Here is a 17,920-nt window from a genome sequence, read left to right as displayed (position 1 = left end):
AGTCACACTGGTTCCTCAATGACATGTTATTTACTTGTGCACAAGGAGAACAACATGGGCCCCTGGCAACACACTGTTCTGAAGTCTGAACAGAGAAATGCTGGGGTTTTTTTTACGGACCTGGCACTTACAGATATTGAGCAATTGATAAACAGTGCAAGTTCAGATTTCTTATTTGCAAGATCTATTGCCATTCACAATATATGTGATAAAAGTCGATAGAAACTGCAAGCTAACAACCGACAATACTTTGAAGTTAGTAAAGTAATTGTCCCCTAGTTGCTGTCAGTGGCTTGCATCCTTCTGTTACATCCTTATCTTGCCTCCGCAAGCCAAATGGCTCCAGTTCCCTGCTGTCCAAAGGAAGCTATGCTCTTCAAAGACCTTTCTTACCTGGGTTGACTGCACACTACCAGAAAACCATCCTTGCCTAGACATTATCTCAACCCTCACCTTGCTACAACTTGGCGGGAGGGAACAAGTGAGATACAGTACTTCCTAGTACTTTTCCAGGGTGTCCTCTACAAAACCTGTATGATACTCCGAGAACAGGGTCTTCTTTCACTGTGTAAGGCTTGTAAATGAGGTACTGAGACTCAGTTTAAACATCCAGATGAAAGGTTTTGGCCTGAAATGTCGACTGTTTATCCCCATCCATAGATGCTGCCTGACCTACTGAGCTCCTCCAGCACATTGTGTGTATTGCTGTAGATTTCTAGCACCTGCAGTACCTCCTGTGTCTAAGGTTTAAACATTTGTAAGTGGAAGAAACCCTGGTGCACATATGTAAATACACGGGTAGATAATTTACTTGCTCAAAGCAATCCATCCGAGTGAAAATTATAACATTTATGCGTGTTCAGTAGTGCTAATTTTTGCATGTATTATCCAGACATCCCACTCTGCAAAAGCTCATTTCAGGGAGGTAGCAGCCCCGCCCCCCCCAACCCCATATCCTCACCCCCCCAGTCGACCTCCAAGGGTGTATGTAATACTTTGTTTAGTGATTTTGTCTAATCTGTAAACCAAGTTGGGTATATGCAGAAAATGTGACATTAAAATATGTACTTGTATTATATATTATCACGTTTATTCTATTACAACTTTAAGCAAGTCTACAGGGAGTTTGGCGTCATCATGTAGGACATCGATAGAGTAGCTCCATAGCAGCTAGCCAGCTAGTTTAAATAACGTTAGCTACGCTAGTGAACGAATGACACCTGTTAAACTCACCTCAACATATCTTTTACATTTTAGCCCACCATGGGCAATAGAAAAGTCACTGTTGCTAACAGTGCAGCGAGCAACACTGTCATTATTTTTGAGGTCGACTGTAAAGCCCACCCACAAAGAAAACTGATTGGTCTCTCTTTGTGCTAAGTAGACCTATCAGGATGCGCACTCTTGCTCTCGCTCTCCCTCCCAAAAAAAATCGATTTGCGGGATATTGTATATAATTTCCGGGCATCAGGGAGCCACTAATAATATGTGGGAGACTCCCGGAACTTCCGGGAAAGGTGGAATGTCTGTATTATCAACCCACGCCCAGTCCAGTCTGTCTTCTGAAGCCAAGCAAGCTCAAGCCTGGTGGTACATGGAGGGGCTTCTTTAGAAAGGGAGAGGAGAGTGGCACCATTGGGCCACTCTGGCCCCATAGAGCACAGGCATTACAAAGCAAGTTGCAACATGTAAGGTTCCAGTGGTTGCAAAAGCTGGAAACTGCTCCAATTTTGATTCGCTATAAAGTAAGTGAAAATAATGTTTTTGCTCAAAGATTTAATATTTGCACTGAAGTTTCTATTTTCCTGAGAAGAAGAAAACTTTGAAGAACATTTCCTCCTGAGGGAAGTTGTGTGAATTCCTCTTTCACTTCTTCCTCTCTGTATAAACATCTGCAGTGACTTGTGTTCCCATTTTCCAGTAATGCTCAGTGACCAATGTTAATTAACTGCCCTGATCTTTTGATTTAACAATGTCCTATGCATGAGAATGGTTCAAGTTCTTTACAAGTAACAAAAACACTTTAATGAATTGACATATTCTGCAAAGTTCTGCCAATTAACAAATATTGTAGATAATTGAGAAGGCAGCTACTGTAGATTAACTCTGCCATGGATGGTTCCCAAGCCCGGCTGCAAAATGAGGAGGGTTGGACATGGGGCTAGTAACCCTATCCCATAAAAACCCAGAGCTACAGAGATGCCAATATAAGCTCCAAAGACCTCATCCCTGGGAGAAGAAGGATCTTTGTAGATGGGTTACACCTGGGGACAAATTGACAGAAGACTCTGGCAAACTGCTGTCGGTGGCCTATGCCGCAGTAAGCATGATGAGCTTCAGAGGGAGAAGAAGCAGCTGGTGAAGATTCAACTATCGACCTGCTGGGGGAGCTCATTGGGTTGAGCAGCATCTGAACATGATCGAAGAGCTGGAGAGCAGTGGAAATGAGCAGAACTCCCCCTCAAAGAGAGGAGGAAACGTTATTCAAAGTTGGCATGCCTTGAAGAGGCTTCACACTGGAGGAACACAATGGGGACCCAGGAGGATGCAGATGCCCAAATCTGACTGCGCTCCACTTGCTGAGGTCCTCCAGCAGGTGATTTGTTGGTCAAGATCCCAACATCTGCAATTTCCCATTCCCATTCTGACATGTCTATCCACGGCCTCCTCTACTGTAAAGATGAAGCCACACTCGGGTTGGAGGAGCAACACCTTGTGTTCCGTCTGGGTGGCCTCCAGCCTGATGGCATGAACATTGACTTCTCTGGCTTCTGCTGGGGCCCCGCCTCCCCCTCGTACCCCATCTGTTACTTATTTTTGTGCACGCATTCTTTCTCTTGCTCTCCTTTTTCTCCCTGAGTGTACCTCTTGCCCATCCTCTGGGTCACCCCCCCCCGTCTTTCTTCCCGGACCTCCTGTTCCGTGGTCCTCTCGTGTCCCCTTTTGCCTGTCACCTGTCCAGCTCTTGGCTCTATCCCTCCCCCTCCTGTCTTCTCCTATCATTTTGGATCTCCCCCTCCCCCTCCAACTTTCAGGTCCCTTACTCACTCTTCCTTCAGTTGGTCCTGACGAAGGGTCTCGGCCTGAAACGTCGACTGCATCTCTTCCTACAGATGCTGCCTGGCCTGCTGCGTTCACCAGCAACTTTGATGAGTGTTGCTTGAGTTTCCAGCATCTGCAGTATTCCTGTTATCTACAATTTCTTGTGTCTATAGCTACTAAAGGTTGTCCTAATTCGTTTTCACATTTCCTTATTAGACAGAATACATTCAGCCCAGCGGGTCAAGGCAATCCCAGCAATCCCATTCCCCCTCATCTTCTCTCTGACAAGCCCAGTAACGGTAGTGTTACTGTAGGCGCTACCATTAGTAACACTGTGGTGTTACTAATGGTAGCGCAGTGGTTAGCAGAATGCTTTACAGCGGCAACAATTGCGATAAGGGTTCAATTCCCGCCGCCAGCTGTAAGAAGAGTGCACATTCTCCCTGCAGCCGTGTGGGTTTCCTCCAGGAGCTCTGATTTCCTTCCACATTCCAAAAACGTACGGGTTAAAGGTAGTAAGTTGTGGGCATGCTATGTTGGCGCTGAAAACGTGGCGACACTTGCGGGTTGCCCACCACACATCCCCAGACCTTGTTGCAAACAACGCATTTCACTGTATGTTTCAATGTAAATGTGACAAATAAGGGTAATCTTTAAATCTTTAAAAGGCAGTGCATGTTTTCCTGTTTACAAGTGTACTACCTATGCTTTTCTCAGAAGTCAGATCCAGGCCCTGATGTGTCAGTTTATGGGTGTGGACTTGCATTGGGTATCACAGTTTATGGGTATCACTTGCACTGATAGCTCATTACATACTCACACCACCCTCTGAGTGAAGAAGATCCCCCTCATGCTCCTCTTAAACAGTTCATCTTTCACCCTCAACCCATGCCCTCTCATTCTAGTCTCATCCAACCTTAGTGGAAAAAGCCTGCTTTAATTTACCCTATCTGTAACCCCAGATAATTTTGTATACCTCTATCAACTCGCCTATCAATCTTTTACATTCTAGTGAATAAAGTCCTAACCTATGCAAGCTGTCCATATAATTCAGGGTCTCAACTTCCAGCAACATCCTTGTGAATTTTCTCTCCACTCTTTCAATCTTATTTACATCTTTCCTATAGGTAGGTGACCAAAACTGCACACAATACTCTAAATTATTCCAACTTCTGTACTCAATACATTAATTTATGAAGGCCAACGTGCCAAAAGCTTTCTTGACCTGTGACGCCACTTCCAAGGAATTATGGACTTGTATTCCCAGATCCCTCTGTTCCATTGCACTCTTTGGTGCCCTGCCACTGACCATGTAAAACCTATCCCAGTTAGTCCTTTCAAAATGCAACACCTTACACTTGTCTGCCATTTTTCAGCCCATTTCACCAGCTGGTCCAGCTCCTGCTATAAGCTTTGATAAGCTTTCTCGCTGTCTGCTACAGCCCCAATCATGGTGTCATCTGCATATTTGCTGATCCAGTTAACCACGTTATCATCCAGATCATTGATGTAGATGACAAACAACAACGGACCCAGCACCGATCACTGCGGCACTCCACTGGTCACAGGCCTCCAGTCAGACAGACAACCAACCATCTACTACCACTCTTTGGCTTCTTCTACAAAGCCAATGTCTAATCCAGTTTGCTACCTCATCTGGAATGCCAAGCGACTGAACCATCTTGACCAGCCACCCATGTGGAACCTTGTCTACATAGACTTTAGCAAGGCATTTAACAATATCTACTGCCTTGCCTTCATCAACATTCCTAGTAACTTCCTTGAAAACACTATAGGATTGTTTAGGCATGATCTACTACACACAAAACCATGTTGACTATCTCTAATTAGTCCCTGTCTATCCAAATACTTACATATCTGGTCCCTTATAGTACTTTCCAATAACTGATCACAGACTCGCCAGCCTATAGTTTTCTGGCTTATTCTTAGAGCCTTCCTTAAATGATGGAACAACATTAGCTATCCTCCAATCCTCTGACACCTCACCCGTGCCTAAGGGTGTTTTAAATATCTCTGCAAATTCTACACTAGCCTCCCACAGGGTCTGAGGGAACGTATTCTCGGGCCCTGGGATTTATCCACCCTAATTTACCTCAAGACAGCAAACACCTCCTCCTCTGTAATCTGAATAGGGTCCATGACCTCACTGCTGCATTGCTTCACATCTATAGACTCTGTGTGCATCTCTCAAGTAAACACAGATGCAAAATATCCATTTAAGACCTCATTCATCGCTTTCGTCTTCAAGCATAGATTGCCACACTGACCTTCCAGACCCTTGCTGTACTTTTGCTCTTAGTATATCTGTCAAAGCCCTTAGAATTCTCCTCAACCTTGTTTGCTGGAGCAACCTCATGCCTTCTTTTAGTCCTCCTGATTTCCTTCTTTTTTTTTGGCGTGTGCCTGCGTGCGTGCGAGTCTGTGCATCTGCATGTGCGTGCGCGCGAGTGTGTGCGTCTACATGTGCGTGCGTGCGTCCATGATTATGTCTTTTTCATGGCTTTTTACAAGGCGCGGAATGAGAGAGAGAGAGACTGCGTGGCACGCCACTCCTCACACAGACATTTTCGCAATATTTTCCCTTTATTTCATGAGGTCGAGTTGCGATCTCGACGCCCAACCCGGCACGGATAGAAAACGTACTCAGGAGCAGACCCGACTGGTTTCAAACCTGGGAACCTCTGCTCCTGGGTCCGGCGCCAATGTCGTTGCGCCACCAGCCGGCCCTGATTTCCTTCTTAAGTGTTCCCTTGCATTTCTTATAGGCCTCAAGTACCTCATCTGTTCCTGCCTGCCTATTCCTGCTATGCACCTCTTCCTTTTTCTTAACCAGGACCTCAATATCTCTTGAAAACCAAGGTTCCTAAACATGTTACCTTTGCCTCTTTATTCGGACAGGAACATACAAACACTATACTCTCAAAATTTCACTTTTGAATGCCTTGCACTTACAAAGTACACTTTTGCCAGGAAACAACCTGTCCCACTTCACACTTGCCAGGTCCTTTCTGCTGCCATCAAAATTGACCTTTCCTCAGTTTAGAATCTCAACCTGATGACCAGACCGATCGTTTTCCATAATTACCTTGAACCTAGTGGTATTACGATCACTAGATGCAAAGTGTTAACCTACATGAACTTCTGTCACTTGCCCTGTCTCATTCCCTAATGGGAGATCTCATCTCGCACTCACTCTCTAGTTGGGACTTCTATGTACTGATTAAGGAAATATTTCTGAACAAATTTGACAAACTCTATCCCATCCAGCCCTTTTACAGTATGGGAGTTCCAGTTAATATATGAAAAGTTAACATCACCTTCTAAGAGAGGCATTGATCGTGTGGATAGCCAGAGGCTTTTTCCCAGGACTGAAATGGCTAACACAAGGGGGCACAGTTTTAAGATGCTTGGAAGTAGGTACAAGGGGGATGTCAGAGGTAAATTTTTTTTACACAAAGAGGGGTGGGTGCGTGGAATGCACTGCCAGCGAAGGTGGTAGAGGTGGATACAATAGGGTCTTTTAAGAGACTCTTAGATAGGTACATGGAGTTTAGAAAAATAGAGGGCTATGCGGTAGGGAAATTCTAGGCAGCTTCTAGAGTAGGTTACATGGTTGGCACAACATTGTGGGCTGAAGGGCCTGTAATGTGTTGTGGATGTTCTATGTTTCTGTTTTTCTATCACAACCTTATGTTTCTTGCAAAAGTCTGCGATGTCTCTACAAATTTGCTCCTCTAAATCCCACAGACTATTGGGTGGTCTATAATATAATCCCATTAACACGGTCATTTCTTTCCTACTCCTCATTTCTACCCATAAAGCCTCATTAGATGAGCTCTCCAGTCTGTCCTGACTGAGTACTGTCGTGACATTTTCCCTGACTAGTAACGCCACCCCTCCCCCTTTAATCGCTCCCACTCTATCACGTCTAAAACAATAGAACCCCAGAATACAAGCTGCCAGTCCTGCCCCTCCTACAACCAAGTCTCAGTCATGGCTACACTATCATAATTCCCCGTGCTGATCCATTCCCTAAGCTCATCCACCTTTTCTACAATACTCCTCGCTTTGAAATATATGCAGCTCAGAACACTAGTTCTACCATGCTCAATCTTTTGATACGTGACTTTGTGTGTAGGCTTAACAACACAGCCCCTCCGCTATCTGTTCTGGTCCTGCAACTCTGGATTAAAGGTTGGGACCTGGAGGATCTTGTTCTCGAGGGAGATCCGACAGAGTGGCAGGTTGTCACATCCAGGGACTCAGGAAGTCAGCTGCATTGGGTAGCAGCCTCAGAAGAAGCAGGGGCATCTTCGGTGCGGGGAAGGAATGAGGATGGGGGCTATCACTGTGATGTGCTCGGGAAGGAAGGCATGGTCAATAGCAGCAGCAAAGGAATCAGATGCTGAGCTAAAGGGAGGGGTGGGGACTGTGCTTTGGGGCTCCCTTCATTGAAGGGAACTGAGAACTTGCCCATGGGTTTAGGTAAATTGTTGATAGAACCACAGCGTCACGATGTGTGATATCAATGTCTGAACCCTGGTGCGGAGGAAAGACAGATTCCAGTGCAGAGAGGGCAACCGAAGTTTATTCGTAAGAACTCCAAACTTCATATTGGTGGCTAGGCCAATTGACACCGCGAGAAGTAACTTTCTCAAAAACTAGGACCCCATGACTAGTGCTAATCAGGCATCCACTTAAATAATACAAGTAACATGAAATCCCCAAGCCGATCAAAGTAAACTTAGCAAGTTGAAACAGAAAGGGTCAGGAGACCGCAATACAAAGAACAAGTCACACGAGAAAAGGACAAGAAAACAGGGAAGCAGTTAAGGCTTCTTCACTAAATGTATTTAAGATACAGTTAGATAGATTTTTACATAGTAGGGGAATTAAGGGTTATGGGGAAAAGGCAGGTAGATGGAGCTGAGTTTACGGACAGATCAGCCATGATCTTATTGAATGGTGGGGCAGGTTCGATGGGTGGGATGGCCTACTCCTGCTCCTATTTCTTATGTTCTTATATGTTCTTATGTTCTCTAAACGATCAACAACTCTTATTAAACAACAATTAACCAATTCAGGTACTCTAAACACCTCGGCACCCAACGCTCACCAGTGCCCCACATAGGCCCGGAGAGCTCATTACACCACAGAGTCCACGGTTTCCTGCAACCTTCCAAGAGGAAGCCACATTAAGACATGGCCAGCTGATTTTCATGAATGGTGTGAATTTGAACTGGAGAGGACTGCAAATGCAAAGTCCCCATTCACATAGTTTTAGCCACGTACCACAGAAGGATGTGCACAATGGCATTGAATTTCCAGGTTTTTGTTTGTGGCAGATCTGATCTATACTCAGGGCATTGTTGTGTGTATTGCAGTGAGGTGTTCTATATAATAGCACAAACTGCCATTTAGTGTCTGTCAATGAAGACTCTTGGGCAATGGGGACCACGTCGGTGGATATTATTGGGTAATATAAACCGGTACTTAGCACAGGGTCAGAGAGCACAGGCAAGAATCAAAGGGCAGCGCAGTGCCTCACAGTTCCAAATCAATGCACAAATCAGAACAATCTGCAGAGGGGTGTAAGATCAACCAGCTCCAACAACGCACTAGCCACCCCTCCATCAACAACATCTTCAAAAGGCAGGGCCTCAAAATAGTGGCACCCATTATTAAGGAACCGCACCCTCCACACCCAGGACACGCCCTCTTCTCATTACTACCGTCAGAGAGGAGGTTCAGGAGACACACACTCAACATTTTAGGAACAGCTTCTTCCCTTCCGCCATCAGATTTCTGAACGGTCAATACCTCACTATTTTCTGCCCTCTTTTTGAAACCACTTGTTCAATTTTTAACAATATATTTCTTTTTTATTTCTTCATATATTTTATGTATTGCACTATCCTACTGCAGAAAAACAGCACATTTCACGACACATGTCTGTGATAATAAACCTGATTCTGATTCCGATTCAATCCTGACCCCGGATGCTGGCTGCGCAGAGCTTCACATTGACCCTGTGATCGTGTGGGATTTCCCCTGGGTGCTCCTGATTCGCCCCATGTTCCAAGGACGTGTGGGTTGATAGGTTATTGGGACACTGTAAATCTCCCGGTGTGTGGCTGAGTCATAGAGTCTGGGGGAAAAAGCCGTTGAGGGAAAAAAAGAAGAGAAGAAATGAAAAATTGGTGTGAAACAAGAGGCTGATGGAGAGCATAGGCTCAAAGGGCTGAAGGGCCTGTTTTCGCACGCTGTGACTTGATGTGGCTGGTGCTTTGTGTATGTCACAACTTTGCAGAGTACACTCTGTGCTCCACTAAAACTTAGACAACATTGTCTTGGAGCTGTCTGGGGCCCCTCACCTCCTCCCCGGAGAGCTTCAAAAATAGAAACCAAACCAGCTTATCAAAAATGTGTTTCATGCATGGTTGTGTCATGAAGTGCTGGCAATCTAAAATGTAAAGCATAGACAGCACATTCTTCAAATCTTAGGAACATACAAGCCTAGGAAACAAGCGTGTGTATATGTGCCATGCAGTCCATAAAAACACTTCTGTTTTCAGTAAGATCACAGCTTATCTTTTACATTAAAGATAAAGATCTTAAAGATTAAAGATTAGCTTTATTTATCACATGCAGTGAAATGTGCCAAATCAAATCAACAAGGATTGTGCAAGGGAAGCCTGCAAGTATCTCTATGGTTCTGGCACCAACATGGCATGCCACCAACTTACTAACCTTAACCATACATCTTTGGAATGTGGGAGTAAATTGGAGTGAGCACCATGTTATTGGTTCCTGAGGTTGTCATAGCCAGGGGTGCTAGTGGGGTTAAGCTCCCACTACTTATAAGGTGCTCCAAATGATGTGCATCTCTAACAGCCTCTGACAACCAAGTCCAACTCTTGGCCTTCATGTGTGGCTTAGCTACTAGGCCTGGCAGAACTGTTTCTACTAACAAGAGAAGGGGCAAAGGTGAATTACTGGCACCTCAAAACCAGTTACTTCAGGCAGGTGGGGCTCATCAGCCTTGGACAGTAGCCCGCCTAGGAGAAGGAAAACTCTGATTTTATACCTCTGCTGCCTTGTGGCCATACCCACCCATGGGAAAGGCTTCGGGAGTAAACCCTGAGGAAGAAATCTGGAGCCAAGGTCCCTAAGGCATTTTGATGTTGTTTTCAACTTCACTCTGGTGACCTCTGCCAGGACAGTGGTACCAAGCTGTATTGGCCCTTCCCTTGGACTACATCAGTGACGTGGAGAGAGTGAACCTGCTGCATGGGCAACAGCCGGTTCTTCAAATCTTCCCACCCAGGCTTGCGCCCCGGAGGGGACACAGTCCATCAAAAGTGCAAACCCATGGTCCCCTGGGGTCGACGGCTGCCTACTCTAGCCTGCTATCAAAAATGTTCTTCATGCAGAGTTGTGTAATGTAGCCTTTGCAATCCAAAATGTAAAGCACAAAGTTTGCAGGAAAAATTTGTCACAGTCATTGGTAGAAGGTACAAGCTCCTTACAGTCAGTGGTGGGAATTGAACCCCAATCTTACAGTGAGCTGCTGTAAACCATTACTCTAACCAGTACAGTACCATTGCACTTCACCATTCTGGCCCCATGTCCCCAAATCTCCTTGGCGCCACAAACACCTGAATACATTCAAGAATGAATTTAATTATAGACTGAATATTCAAACTTCTCTGGAATAAGAATTACAAAATTTCAAAACTCTAGAGTCCTAAACTAAGGAATTGTCTTCTAATCCCACTATTTAAATAATCAGTGCCTTATCCTGAGGTTGGCATGCTCAAGCCCAGGAACCAACACTGCTGTCCCCACCTTTCCAAACAAAATTAGCATTTTATATATTTCAATGATATTGACCTTCATTCTTCCAAACTGTAATGGGTACTCCACTCTTTTCCCCCTCACCTTTGGAATCAGTCTAGTAGTGAATCATCATTGAATCCAATTCAAGACTACTCCATCCTCACATAGGTAATGGAGGCCCTAAGCTGTTCACTGCCCTCCAGGTCTGGCCCCGCCAAAACCCTGTGTAATTTTCATTCTAGTAATCCAACGCTTTTCAACGTTAAGCAACATCTGCCTCAGAAACGTGGCTGTACCTGTAGAGGGGACATCTCAAATGTCATATTATAATGTAGCTCATTCACAATACAAGCAGGAGCCTCAAGATAACACCTCAAGATCTCTCCAAATACTAATATTCATCTGAGTTTCATAGAACATAGAACAGTACAACACAATACAGGCCATTTGGCCCACATTGTTGTGCTGACTTTTTGATCTAAAATCTTTTTACTGTAAAATTAATCTGACCTTTGGTTCAAGTGCCTGATGCTTGAGGGGCAATAACTGCTCCTGAGCCTGGTGGTGAGTCCTGAGGCTCCTGTATATACTTCCTGATGGCAGCACAGAGAAAAGAGAATAACCTGTGTGGTGGGGGTCCCTGAGAATCCAGGGAGAAAATCCAGGAATCTGAGATGCAGAGGGACTTGGGAGTCCTTGTGCAGAACACCCTGAAGGTTAACTTGCAGGTTGAGTTGGTGGTGAGGAAGGCAAATGCCATGTTAGCAATCATTTCAAGAGGTCTAAAATACAAGAGCAGGGATGTAATACTGAGGCTCTATAAGGCACTGGTGAGGTCTCACATTGAGTATTGTGAACAGTTTTGGGCCCCTCATCTTTAAAAAGATGTGCTGGCATTGGATAGAGTCTAGAGGAGGTTCACAAGGATGATTCCAGGAATGAAAGGGTTATCATACAAGGAACATTTGATGGCTCTGGGTCTGTACTCGCTGAAATTCAGAAGGATGAGGGGGGGATCTCGTTGAAACTTTTCAAATGCTGAAAGGCCTAGACAGAATAGATGTGGAAAGGATGTTTTCCATGGTGGGAGAGTCTAGGCCAAGAGGGCACAGCCTCAAGATAGAGGGACGCCCTTTCAAAACAGAGATGTGGAGAAATTTCTTCAGCCAAAGGGTGGTGAATTTGTGGAATTTGTTGCCACGTGCAGCTGTGAAGGCCAGATCGTTGGGTGTATTTAAGGCAGAGATTGATAGGTTCTTGATTGGACATGGCATCAAAGGTTACGGGGAGAAGGCTGGAAACTGAGGTTGAGGAGGAGATAGGAAAAAAAAGGATCAGCTATGATTTGATTGAATGGCAGAGCAGACTTGATGGGCCATATGGCCTAATTCTGCTCCTATGTCTTATGGTCTTATATGAAAAAGACTGTCTAACACTTAGTGCAGAGAATAAAAACCACATCATGCCCATAAAAAGAACCCTTAAAAATAAAATAACCCATAAAAAGACCATCAAACACCCAATGTACAATGATTAAAAAACATCATGCAAACAGTAACCACAAGCAAAGACTGTTTCTGAACTAAGGCCTATCTACGAATCTCTTATATATCCCTAATATACCACAACCCCTGTTAGAGCGTTCCATGTACTCACCACTCTCTGGGTAAAGGACTTATTTCTGACATCCTCCCTATACTTTCCTCCCGTTTTGTCAAACTTATGCCTCCCTCATATTAGCCATTTCTGCCCTGGGAAAATGTCTCTGGCTGTTCACTCTTTCTATGCCCCATATCATCTTCACTTCTTCAAAAAAAAAGTTGTGATTTTAATCTTGCTCCCAAGCTGGTAATTTCACACTTGCCCATGTTCTACACCACCTTGTTACCTACTTGCCAATTATTAACATAAGAGATCTGGCAGATGCTGGATATCCATAGTAACACACATAAAATGAGGGAGAGACTCAGCTGGTTAGACAGCATCTATGGAGAGGAATAAACTTGATGTTTTGGGCTAAGACCTTTCATCAAGACCCTCCTGCATTTTGTGTCTATTGCAATTATTAACTAGATTTCCATCAACATTCCCAACCAGTTAATGGACATATCCTTTCTTTCAGATGCATTGGATACTTGTCACAATTTACTTTTCCGTCTCCTTTTTTTTAAAAAAAAGCCAAAAGTTGCAGAAGATGAAATGCTCGGATTCAGACTAGCTTATTGTCTAATACATTTCCTTGTTCATATGAAGCTCAAAATAAGCAGTGTACATGGTTATAATACTCTCTATATTTTTTTTATTTATTCATTTATGGGATGTGGGCGTCGCCAGCTATGCCATCATTTATTGCCCATCCCTAGTTCCCTTGAGAAGGTGGTGATGAGATGCCTTCTTGAACCGCTGCAGTCACTGAGGTGTTGTACTGTTAGGGAGTAACAGTGCTGTTAGGGAGGGAATTCCATGATTTTGACCCAGCTACAATTAAGGAATGGCGATATGTTTCCAAGTCAGGATGGTGAGTGACTTGGAGGGGGATTTCCAAATGGTAGTGTTCCCAGGTCAGCATATTTGTAAGCACTCTTCTCAAAGGAAATAAATTTCGTCTCCCTAGAATGTGGTGACTTAGTAAACAGTGTTTATAGAACTTAGAATAGTTCTTCTTTTCACAATCTTCTAAGACTCATTATCATTATGTTGTGTATCATATGATGTAACAAATTTTTCTACAGAAGTTTTTTGCCATTGTTTTCTTCTTTATAATTAAGGTGACCCCGGCCATTATCAATACTCTTCAGAGATTGCCTGCCTGGTGTCAGTGGTCACATAAAGAGGGCTTGTGATATGCACCAGCTGCTCACACGACCATTCACCAGCTGTCCCCGCAGCTTCACGTGACCCTGATGAGAGCGGCCAAGCGGGTGCTACACATCACCCAAGGGTGACCTGCAGGCTAGCAAAGGGAAGGAACATCTTACACCTCCTTTGGTAGAGATGTACTTCCACCCCGCCACTCGAATTCCTAGAATACCTTTCTTAAAATGCCATGAAGATCATCTGTTCTCTTCGACAGACTGAAGTTTAACTCACCACATTCTTATACAGAGCGAACTGTTAAATTAGAAATCAGAATGCATTTCAATCCAGTTTGAAAATAGGTTAGATGCATAATGAAGTAGTTATTCTTTTTATTAATGCTGGGATATTAAATATTGCAGTCAGCATTAATTTAAATGTCAGCTGTTTAAACATTGACTGCCATAATAATTCCACAAGGACTAATCACTGATTTGGACAAAGCATCTATAATTTAGTGCCTACAAACATGACGACTTCCTGGATGATATGCAGTCTTCGTAAGCATTTCATTGGATTCAAATATAATGGATAATTGCATTATGTAATTCATAAATGTAATGTCACAGAAATGGTCTTGTGGTCTTCAGAAATGATATTTCACTTACTGCATGCACCTTAACTCTTTAGATTCATGACTTGTTCCTAAAACAAGGATGTGGTTCAGGGTATGAAATAAGACCCTCGTCTGGGAGCGGAAGAACCACACTACAGTCAGGTATTGCTAGTGATTATATTAGCTTCAAGGGAATCAATATATTATGACAAACGTAAAACAGCATCCTATTTGAAATATTAAATGCTGCCACCATCATCCCGTCCCGTATGATGTGGCAAAAGTGGCTCCAGAACTTTGCTCTGACATGTGGACTGACGATGGCGAGAGGATATGAAAGAAAATCCCCCTTGTTGAAAATGGGACCGACCCAAGTAGGGAGACAGCTGCTGCATTTAGAAGATAAACCCGCATTACCCTTTGATTCACATCTGGAAATCAATCCATTTCAGTGAACAGCTTGTAGGACTCTAGATCACAGTGAATGGCATCTAATCGTTCCTGCTCTTGGCTGCACCTTATTTTCATTTCAGCTGTTCAGCGAAGATGAGGTGCTGTAGTCCTCAAATGGTTAAGCACCCAGACGGCTTTTCCTTAAATACTTTACCTTCTGTTTAAATAACGGACAAGGGATATCATTCTTTCTGTGTTTCCTCGACTTCGAGCCAATTACCAAGGTAAGCAAAAGGGAGGAGTGCTCCTCACTGTTAAATGCAGTGTTAATGTGATATTTAAAACCATAAAGAGCGATGGCTGCATCTATGTAACTTAACAGTATGGCAGGTTCCTAATTATCCTTCACTTAAGCTATCATAAGACACAAAATAAATGACTGAAAACCAAATGCCTCACTCACCATTTAACAAGTTCCCATTTTGTCTCTCCTGATTGCTTCTTGCTTGCCATCCTTCTGAGCAGTTTCCTTGCTCGAATGGGATTGTCTGCATTGACACAACAGTGAGCCTAAACGGAGAGGTCCCGGCTCCCCTGACTGCAGCGCTGTGTAAATCTCCATCTGATTAGCTGGCTGCACACAGATTCAGTCTGCCTCCCCTCTGGTCCGAGTGGAAGGGTAGAACAGGAAACCAGATGGGTTGTACCAACTTAACTTTGTTCGCCTCCACCACGCTGCAGGAAAGCAGATCTAACACATACTTCATGCTTGCTGAAGGCTGTGTTCACCTTTCTGGAAGCTAATTATTCCGCAGTGACTTCATTCAGGCTTACCAAAAAGTGCAAAGCTACAAACAGTCCAGTATAAAATGGTAGGGGCCACTTTGCTCAGGAGATTGTAATCATGGACAAGAGGATTTCTGCTCTCCAGGAGCAGAGGGCAATGAAGTACCTAAACATTTCAGGAAATAGCTGAACTCCATAATGTGTGTGCTGCAATGGCTCAGTGACGAGCGCTCTCACTGCCGGCTCAGGTAACTGTGGAGGAAGTTTTCTCCTGAGTGTAAAAGTCTGGACAGGCACTGCCAGCGGAGTGCCACATTGTTGGAAGCGCTGCCCTTCGGAACGAGGACCCCGCCCGTCTTTTCTCTCAGCAGAGCCTGCTGAAGGCAGTGTTCACTTTGCGGAAGCTATTTATTCCGCAGTGACTTCATTCAGGCTTTCCAAAAGTGCAAAGATGCAAACCGTCCAATAAAAAAAAAGGACCTTAATGCACCGTAAGCTTTGACACCCTTACTAATCAAGAACCCATCAGTCCCCGCGATCCGGTTTCCCCCCACAGTCCAAAGACGTACCAGTTAATAGGTTAATGGGTCATTGTAGATGGTCCTGTGATTAGGCTGGTGTTAAGGAGGTGGGCTGCTAGGTGGTGTGGCTTGTTGGGCCAGAAGGGCCTGTTCTATGCTGTTATGTCTGAGTAAATAAATAAACGTTCAATATACTTCAACACACATGATGGTGTTGATCAGGTGACATCCACACGATTGCCCCAGCTCTCCCTTTGCCTTCCCCACAAGTACCCCAAACTAACCTCTTTCTCTGCTTACAATCCTACTTCCTGCCTGGAAGACAAAATAGAGCTGCAGATGCTGAATTCTGAGGCAAAACCAGAAATGCTGGAAGAACTCATCCAGTCAAGCAGAAGCAGTGGAAAGGGAACATCCTGGTGCCAATATATCATGCACAGCAGAACAACATCAACAACAGCCAAACAAGCTTCGTTCCTCCCTCCCACCCACACATGTACACGCACAGACACACACACCTGTGTGCGCACGCACACACACACACACACGCACGTGCACACACATGCACAGACACACTCACACATCCATGCGTGCACACACATGCACACGCACACACAGACACACACACGCATATACACACGCACAGACACACTCACACACCTGTGCACATGCACAGACACACACCCACACGCGTGCGCGCACACACACACACGTGCACACACATGCAGACACACACACACTCGTGCATGCACAGACACACACCCACCCACACACACATACACACACACTCACACACACACACACACACACACACACACACACACACCCCCACACAAAATTCCGACCCCTTTCTGCGGCCACCCAGCCTCCACTGGACAAGCAGCTTGAGAGACATCAAGCAGAAGCTTAGACCCTGACCTGACCTCCATATCCCCACATCCCTGTCCTTAAACACTAACCTGACCCCACCCCCATCCACTCTCTGTCCCCAAAATCATTCCTACAAGCCTAACAAACAACTATGTTTGAGCCATGACCTTGACGGACACTCAGTGCCATGTTGACAGGCTGGTTGTAAAGTAAATTTTTGGTCTAAACAGGGGTACAATTCCCCTGCTCAGATGTACTTTACTGAAAGCTGCTAATCTTACCAGGTAACCAAACCTGGCTCTTGGGGATGAGGAAGCACTCAAATATTATTTTCCCCACAGAAGTTTGAACAATTGACCAGAGCAGATGGGCCTGTGGGACGAGCACTCTGAAAGATTATAATGCTCTTATTGTATGGGTCTATATTTTCAAAGGTTCAAAGTACGTGTATGTCACCATGTACTACCCTGAGATTCATTTTTCTTACAGGCATTCACAGTAGAACAAAGAAATACAACAAAATTAATTAAAAACTACACAAGACAAAGACTGACAAGAAACCAATATGCAAAAAAGACAACCTGTGCAGATATTTAAAAAAAAACAAATAATAATAATGTTGACAAGGAAGCGTCAAACACCTGGCTCATAGTTGGACACCTCTTCCCAGAAACAGGGGGGTTCCTTGTGGCAATACAGGACCAGGCAGTTAACACAAAAAAATGATCAAAAATACGTAAGAAAAGACCAATAAACACAAGACGATAAATGTAGAAAATGCTAAGAGAAACCAGAAACAATCCAACACATTACAGGATCCTGCAGCAGTTTAACTCAATCTGATTACTTACACAGGCACAATCAAGAGGCAAATATCATTCACCAAAATCTTGATTTAAAATACAAACTCACAAAAGACACCATACCTTACTATAAATACAAGCTTGGTTCAGTTTTAGAATCAGAGTTCTACAGATTATTTTATGATCTATTATTACAGATAGGACAATTCATAATAACTGTCCAGATATACCTT

Source organism: Mobula birostris, chromosome 25 (genome assembly GCF_030028105.1).
Source record: "Mobula birostris isolate sMobBir1 chromosome 25, sMobBir1.hap1, whole genome shotgun sequence".
NCBI lineage: Eukaryota > Metazoa > Chordata > Chondrichthyes > Myliobatiformes > Myliobatidae > Mobula > Mobula birostris.
Note: the sequence above shows the minus strand (reverse complement) of the source record.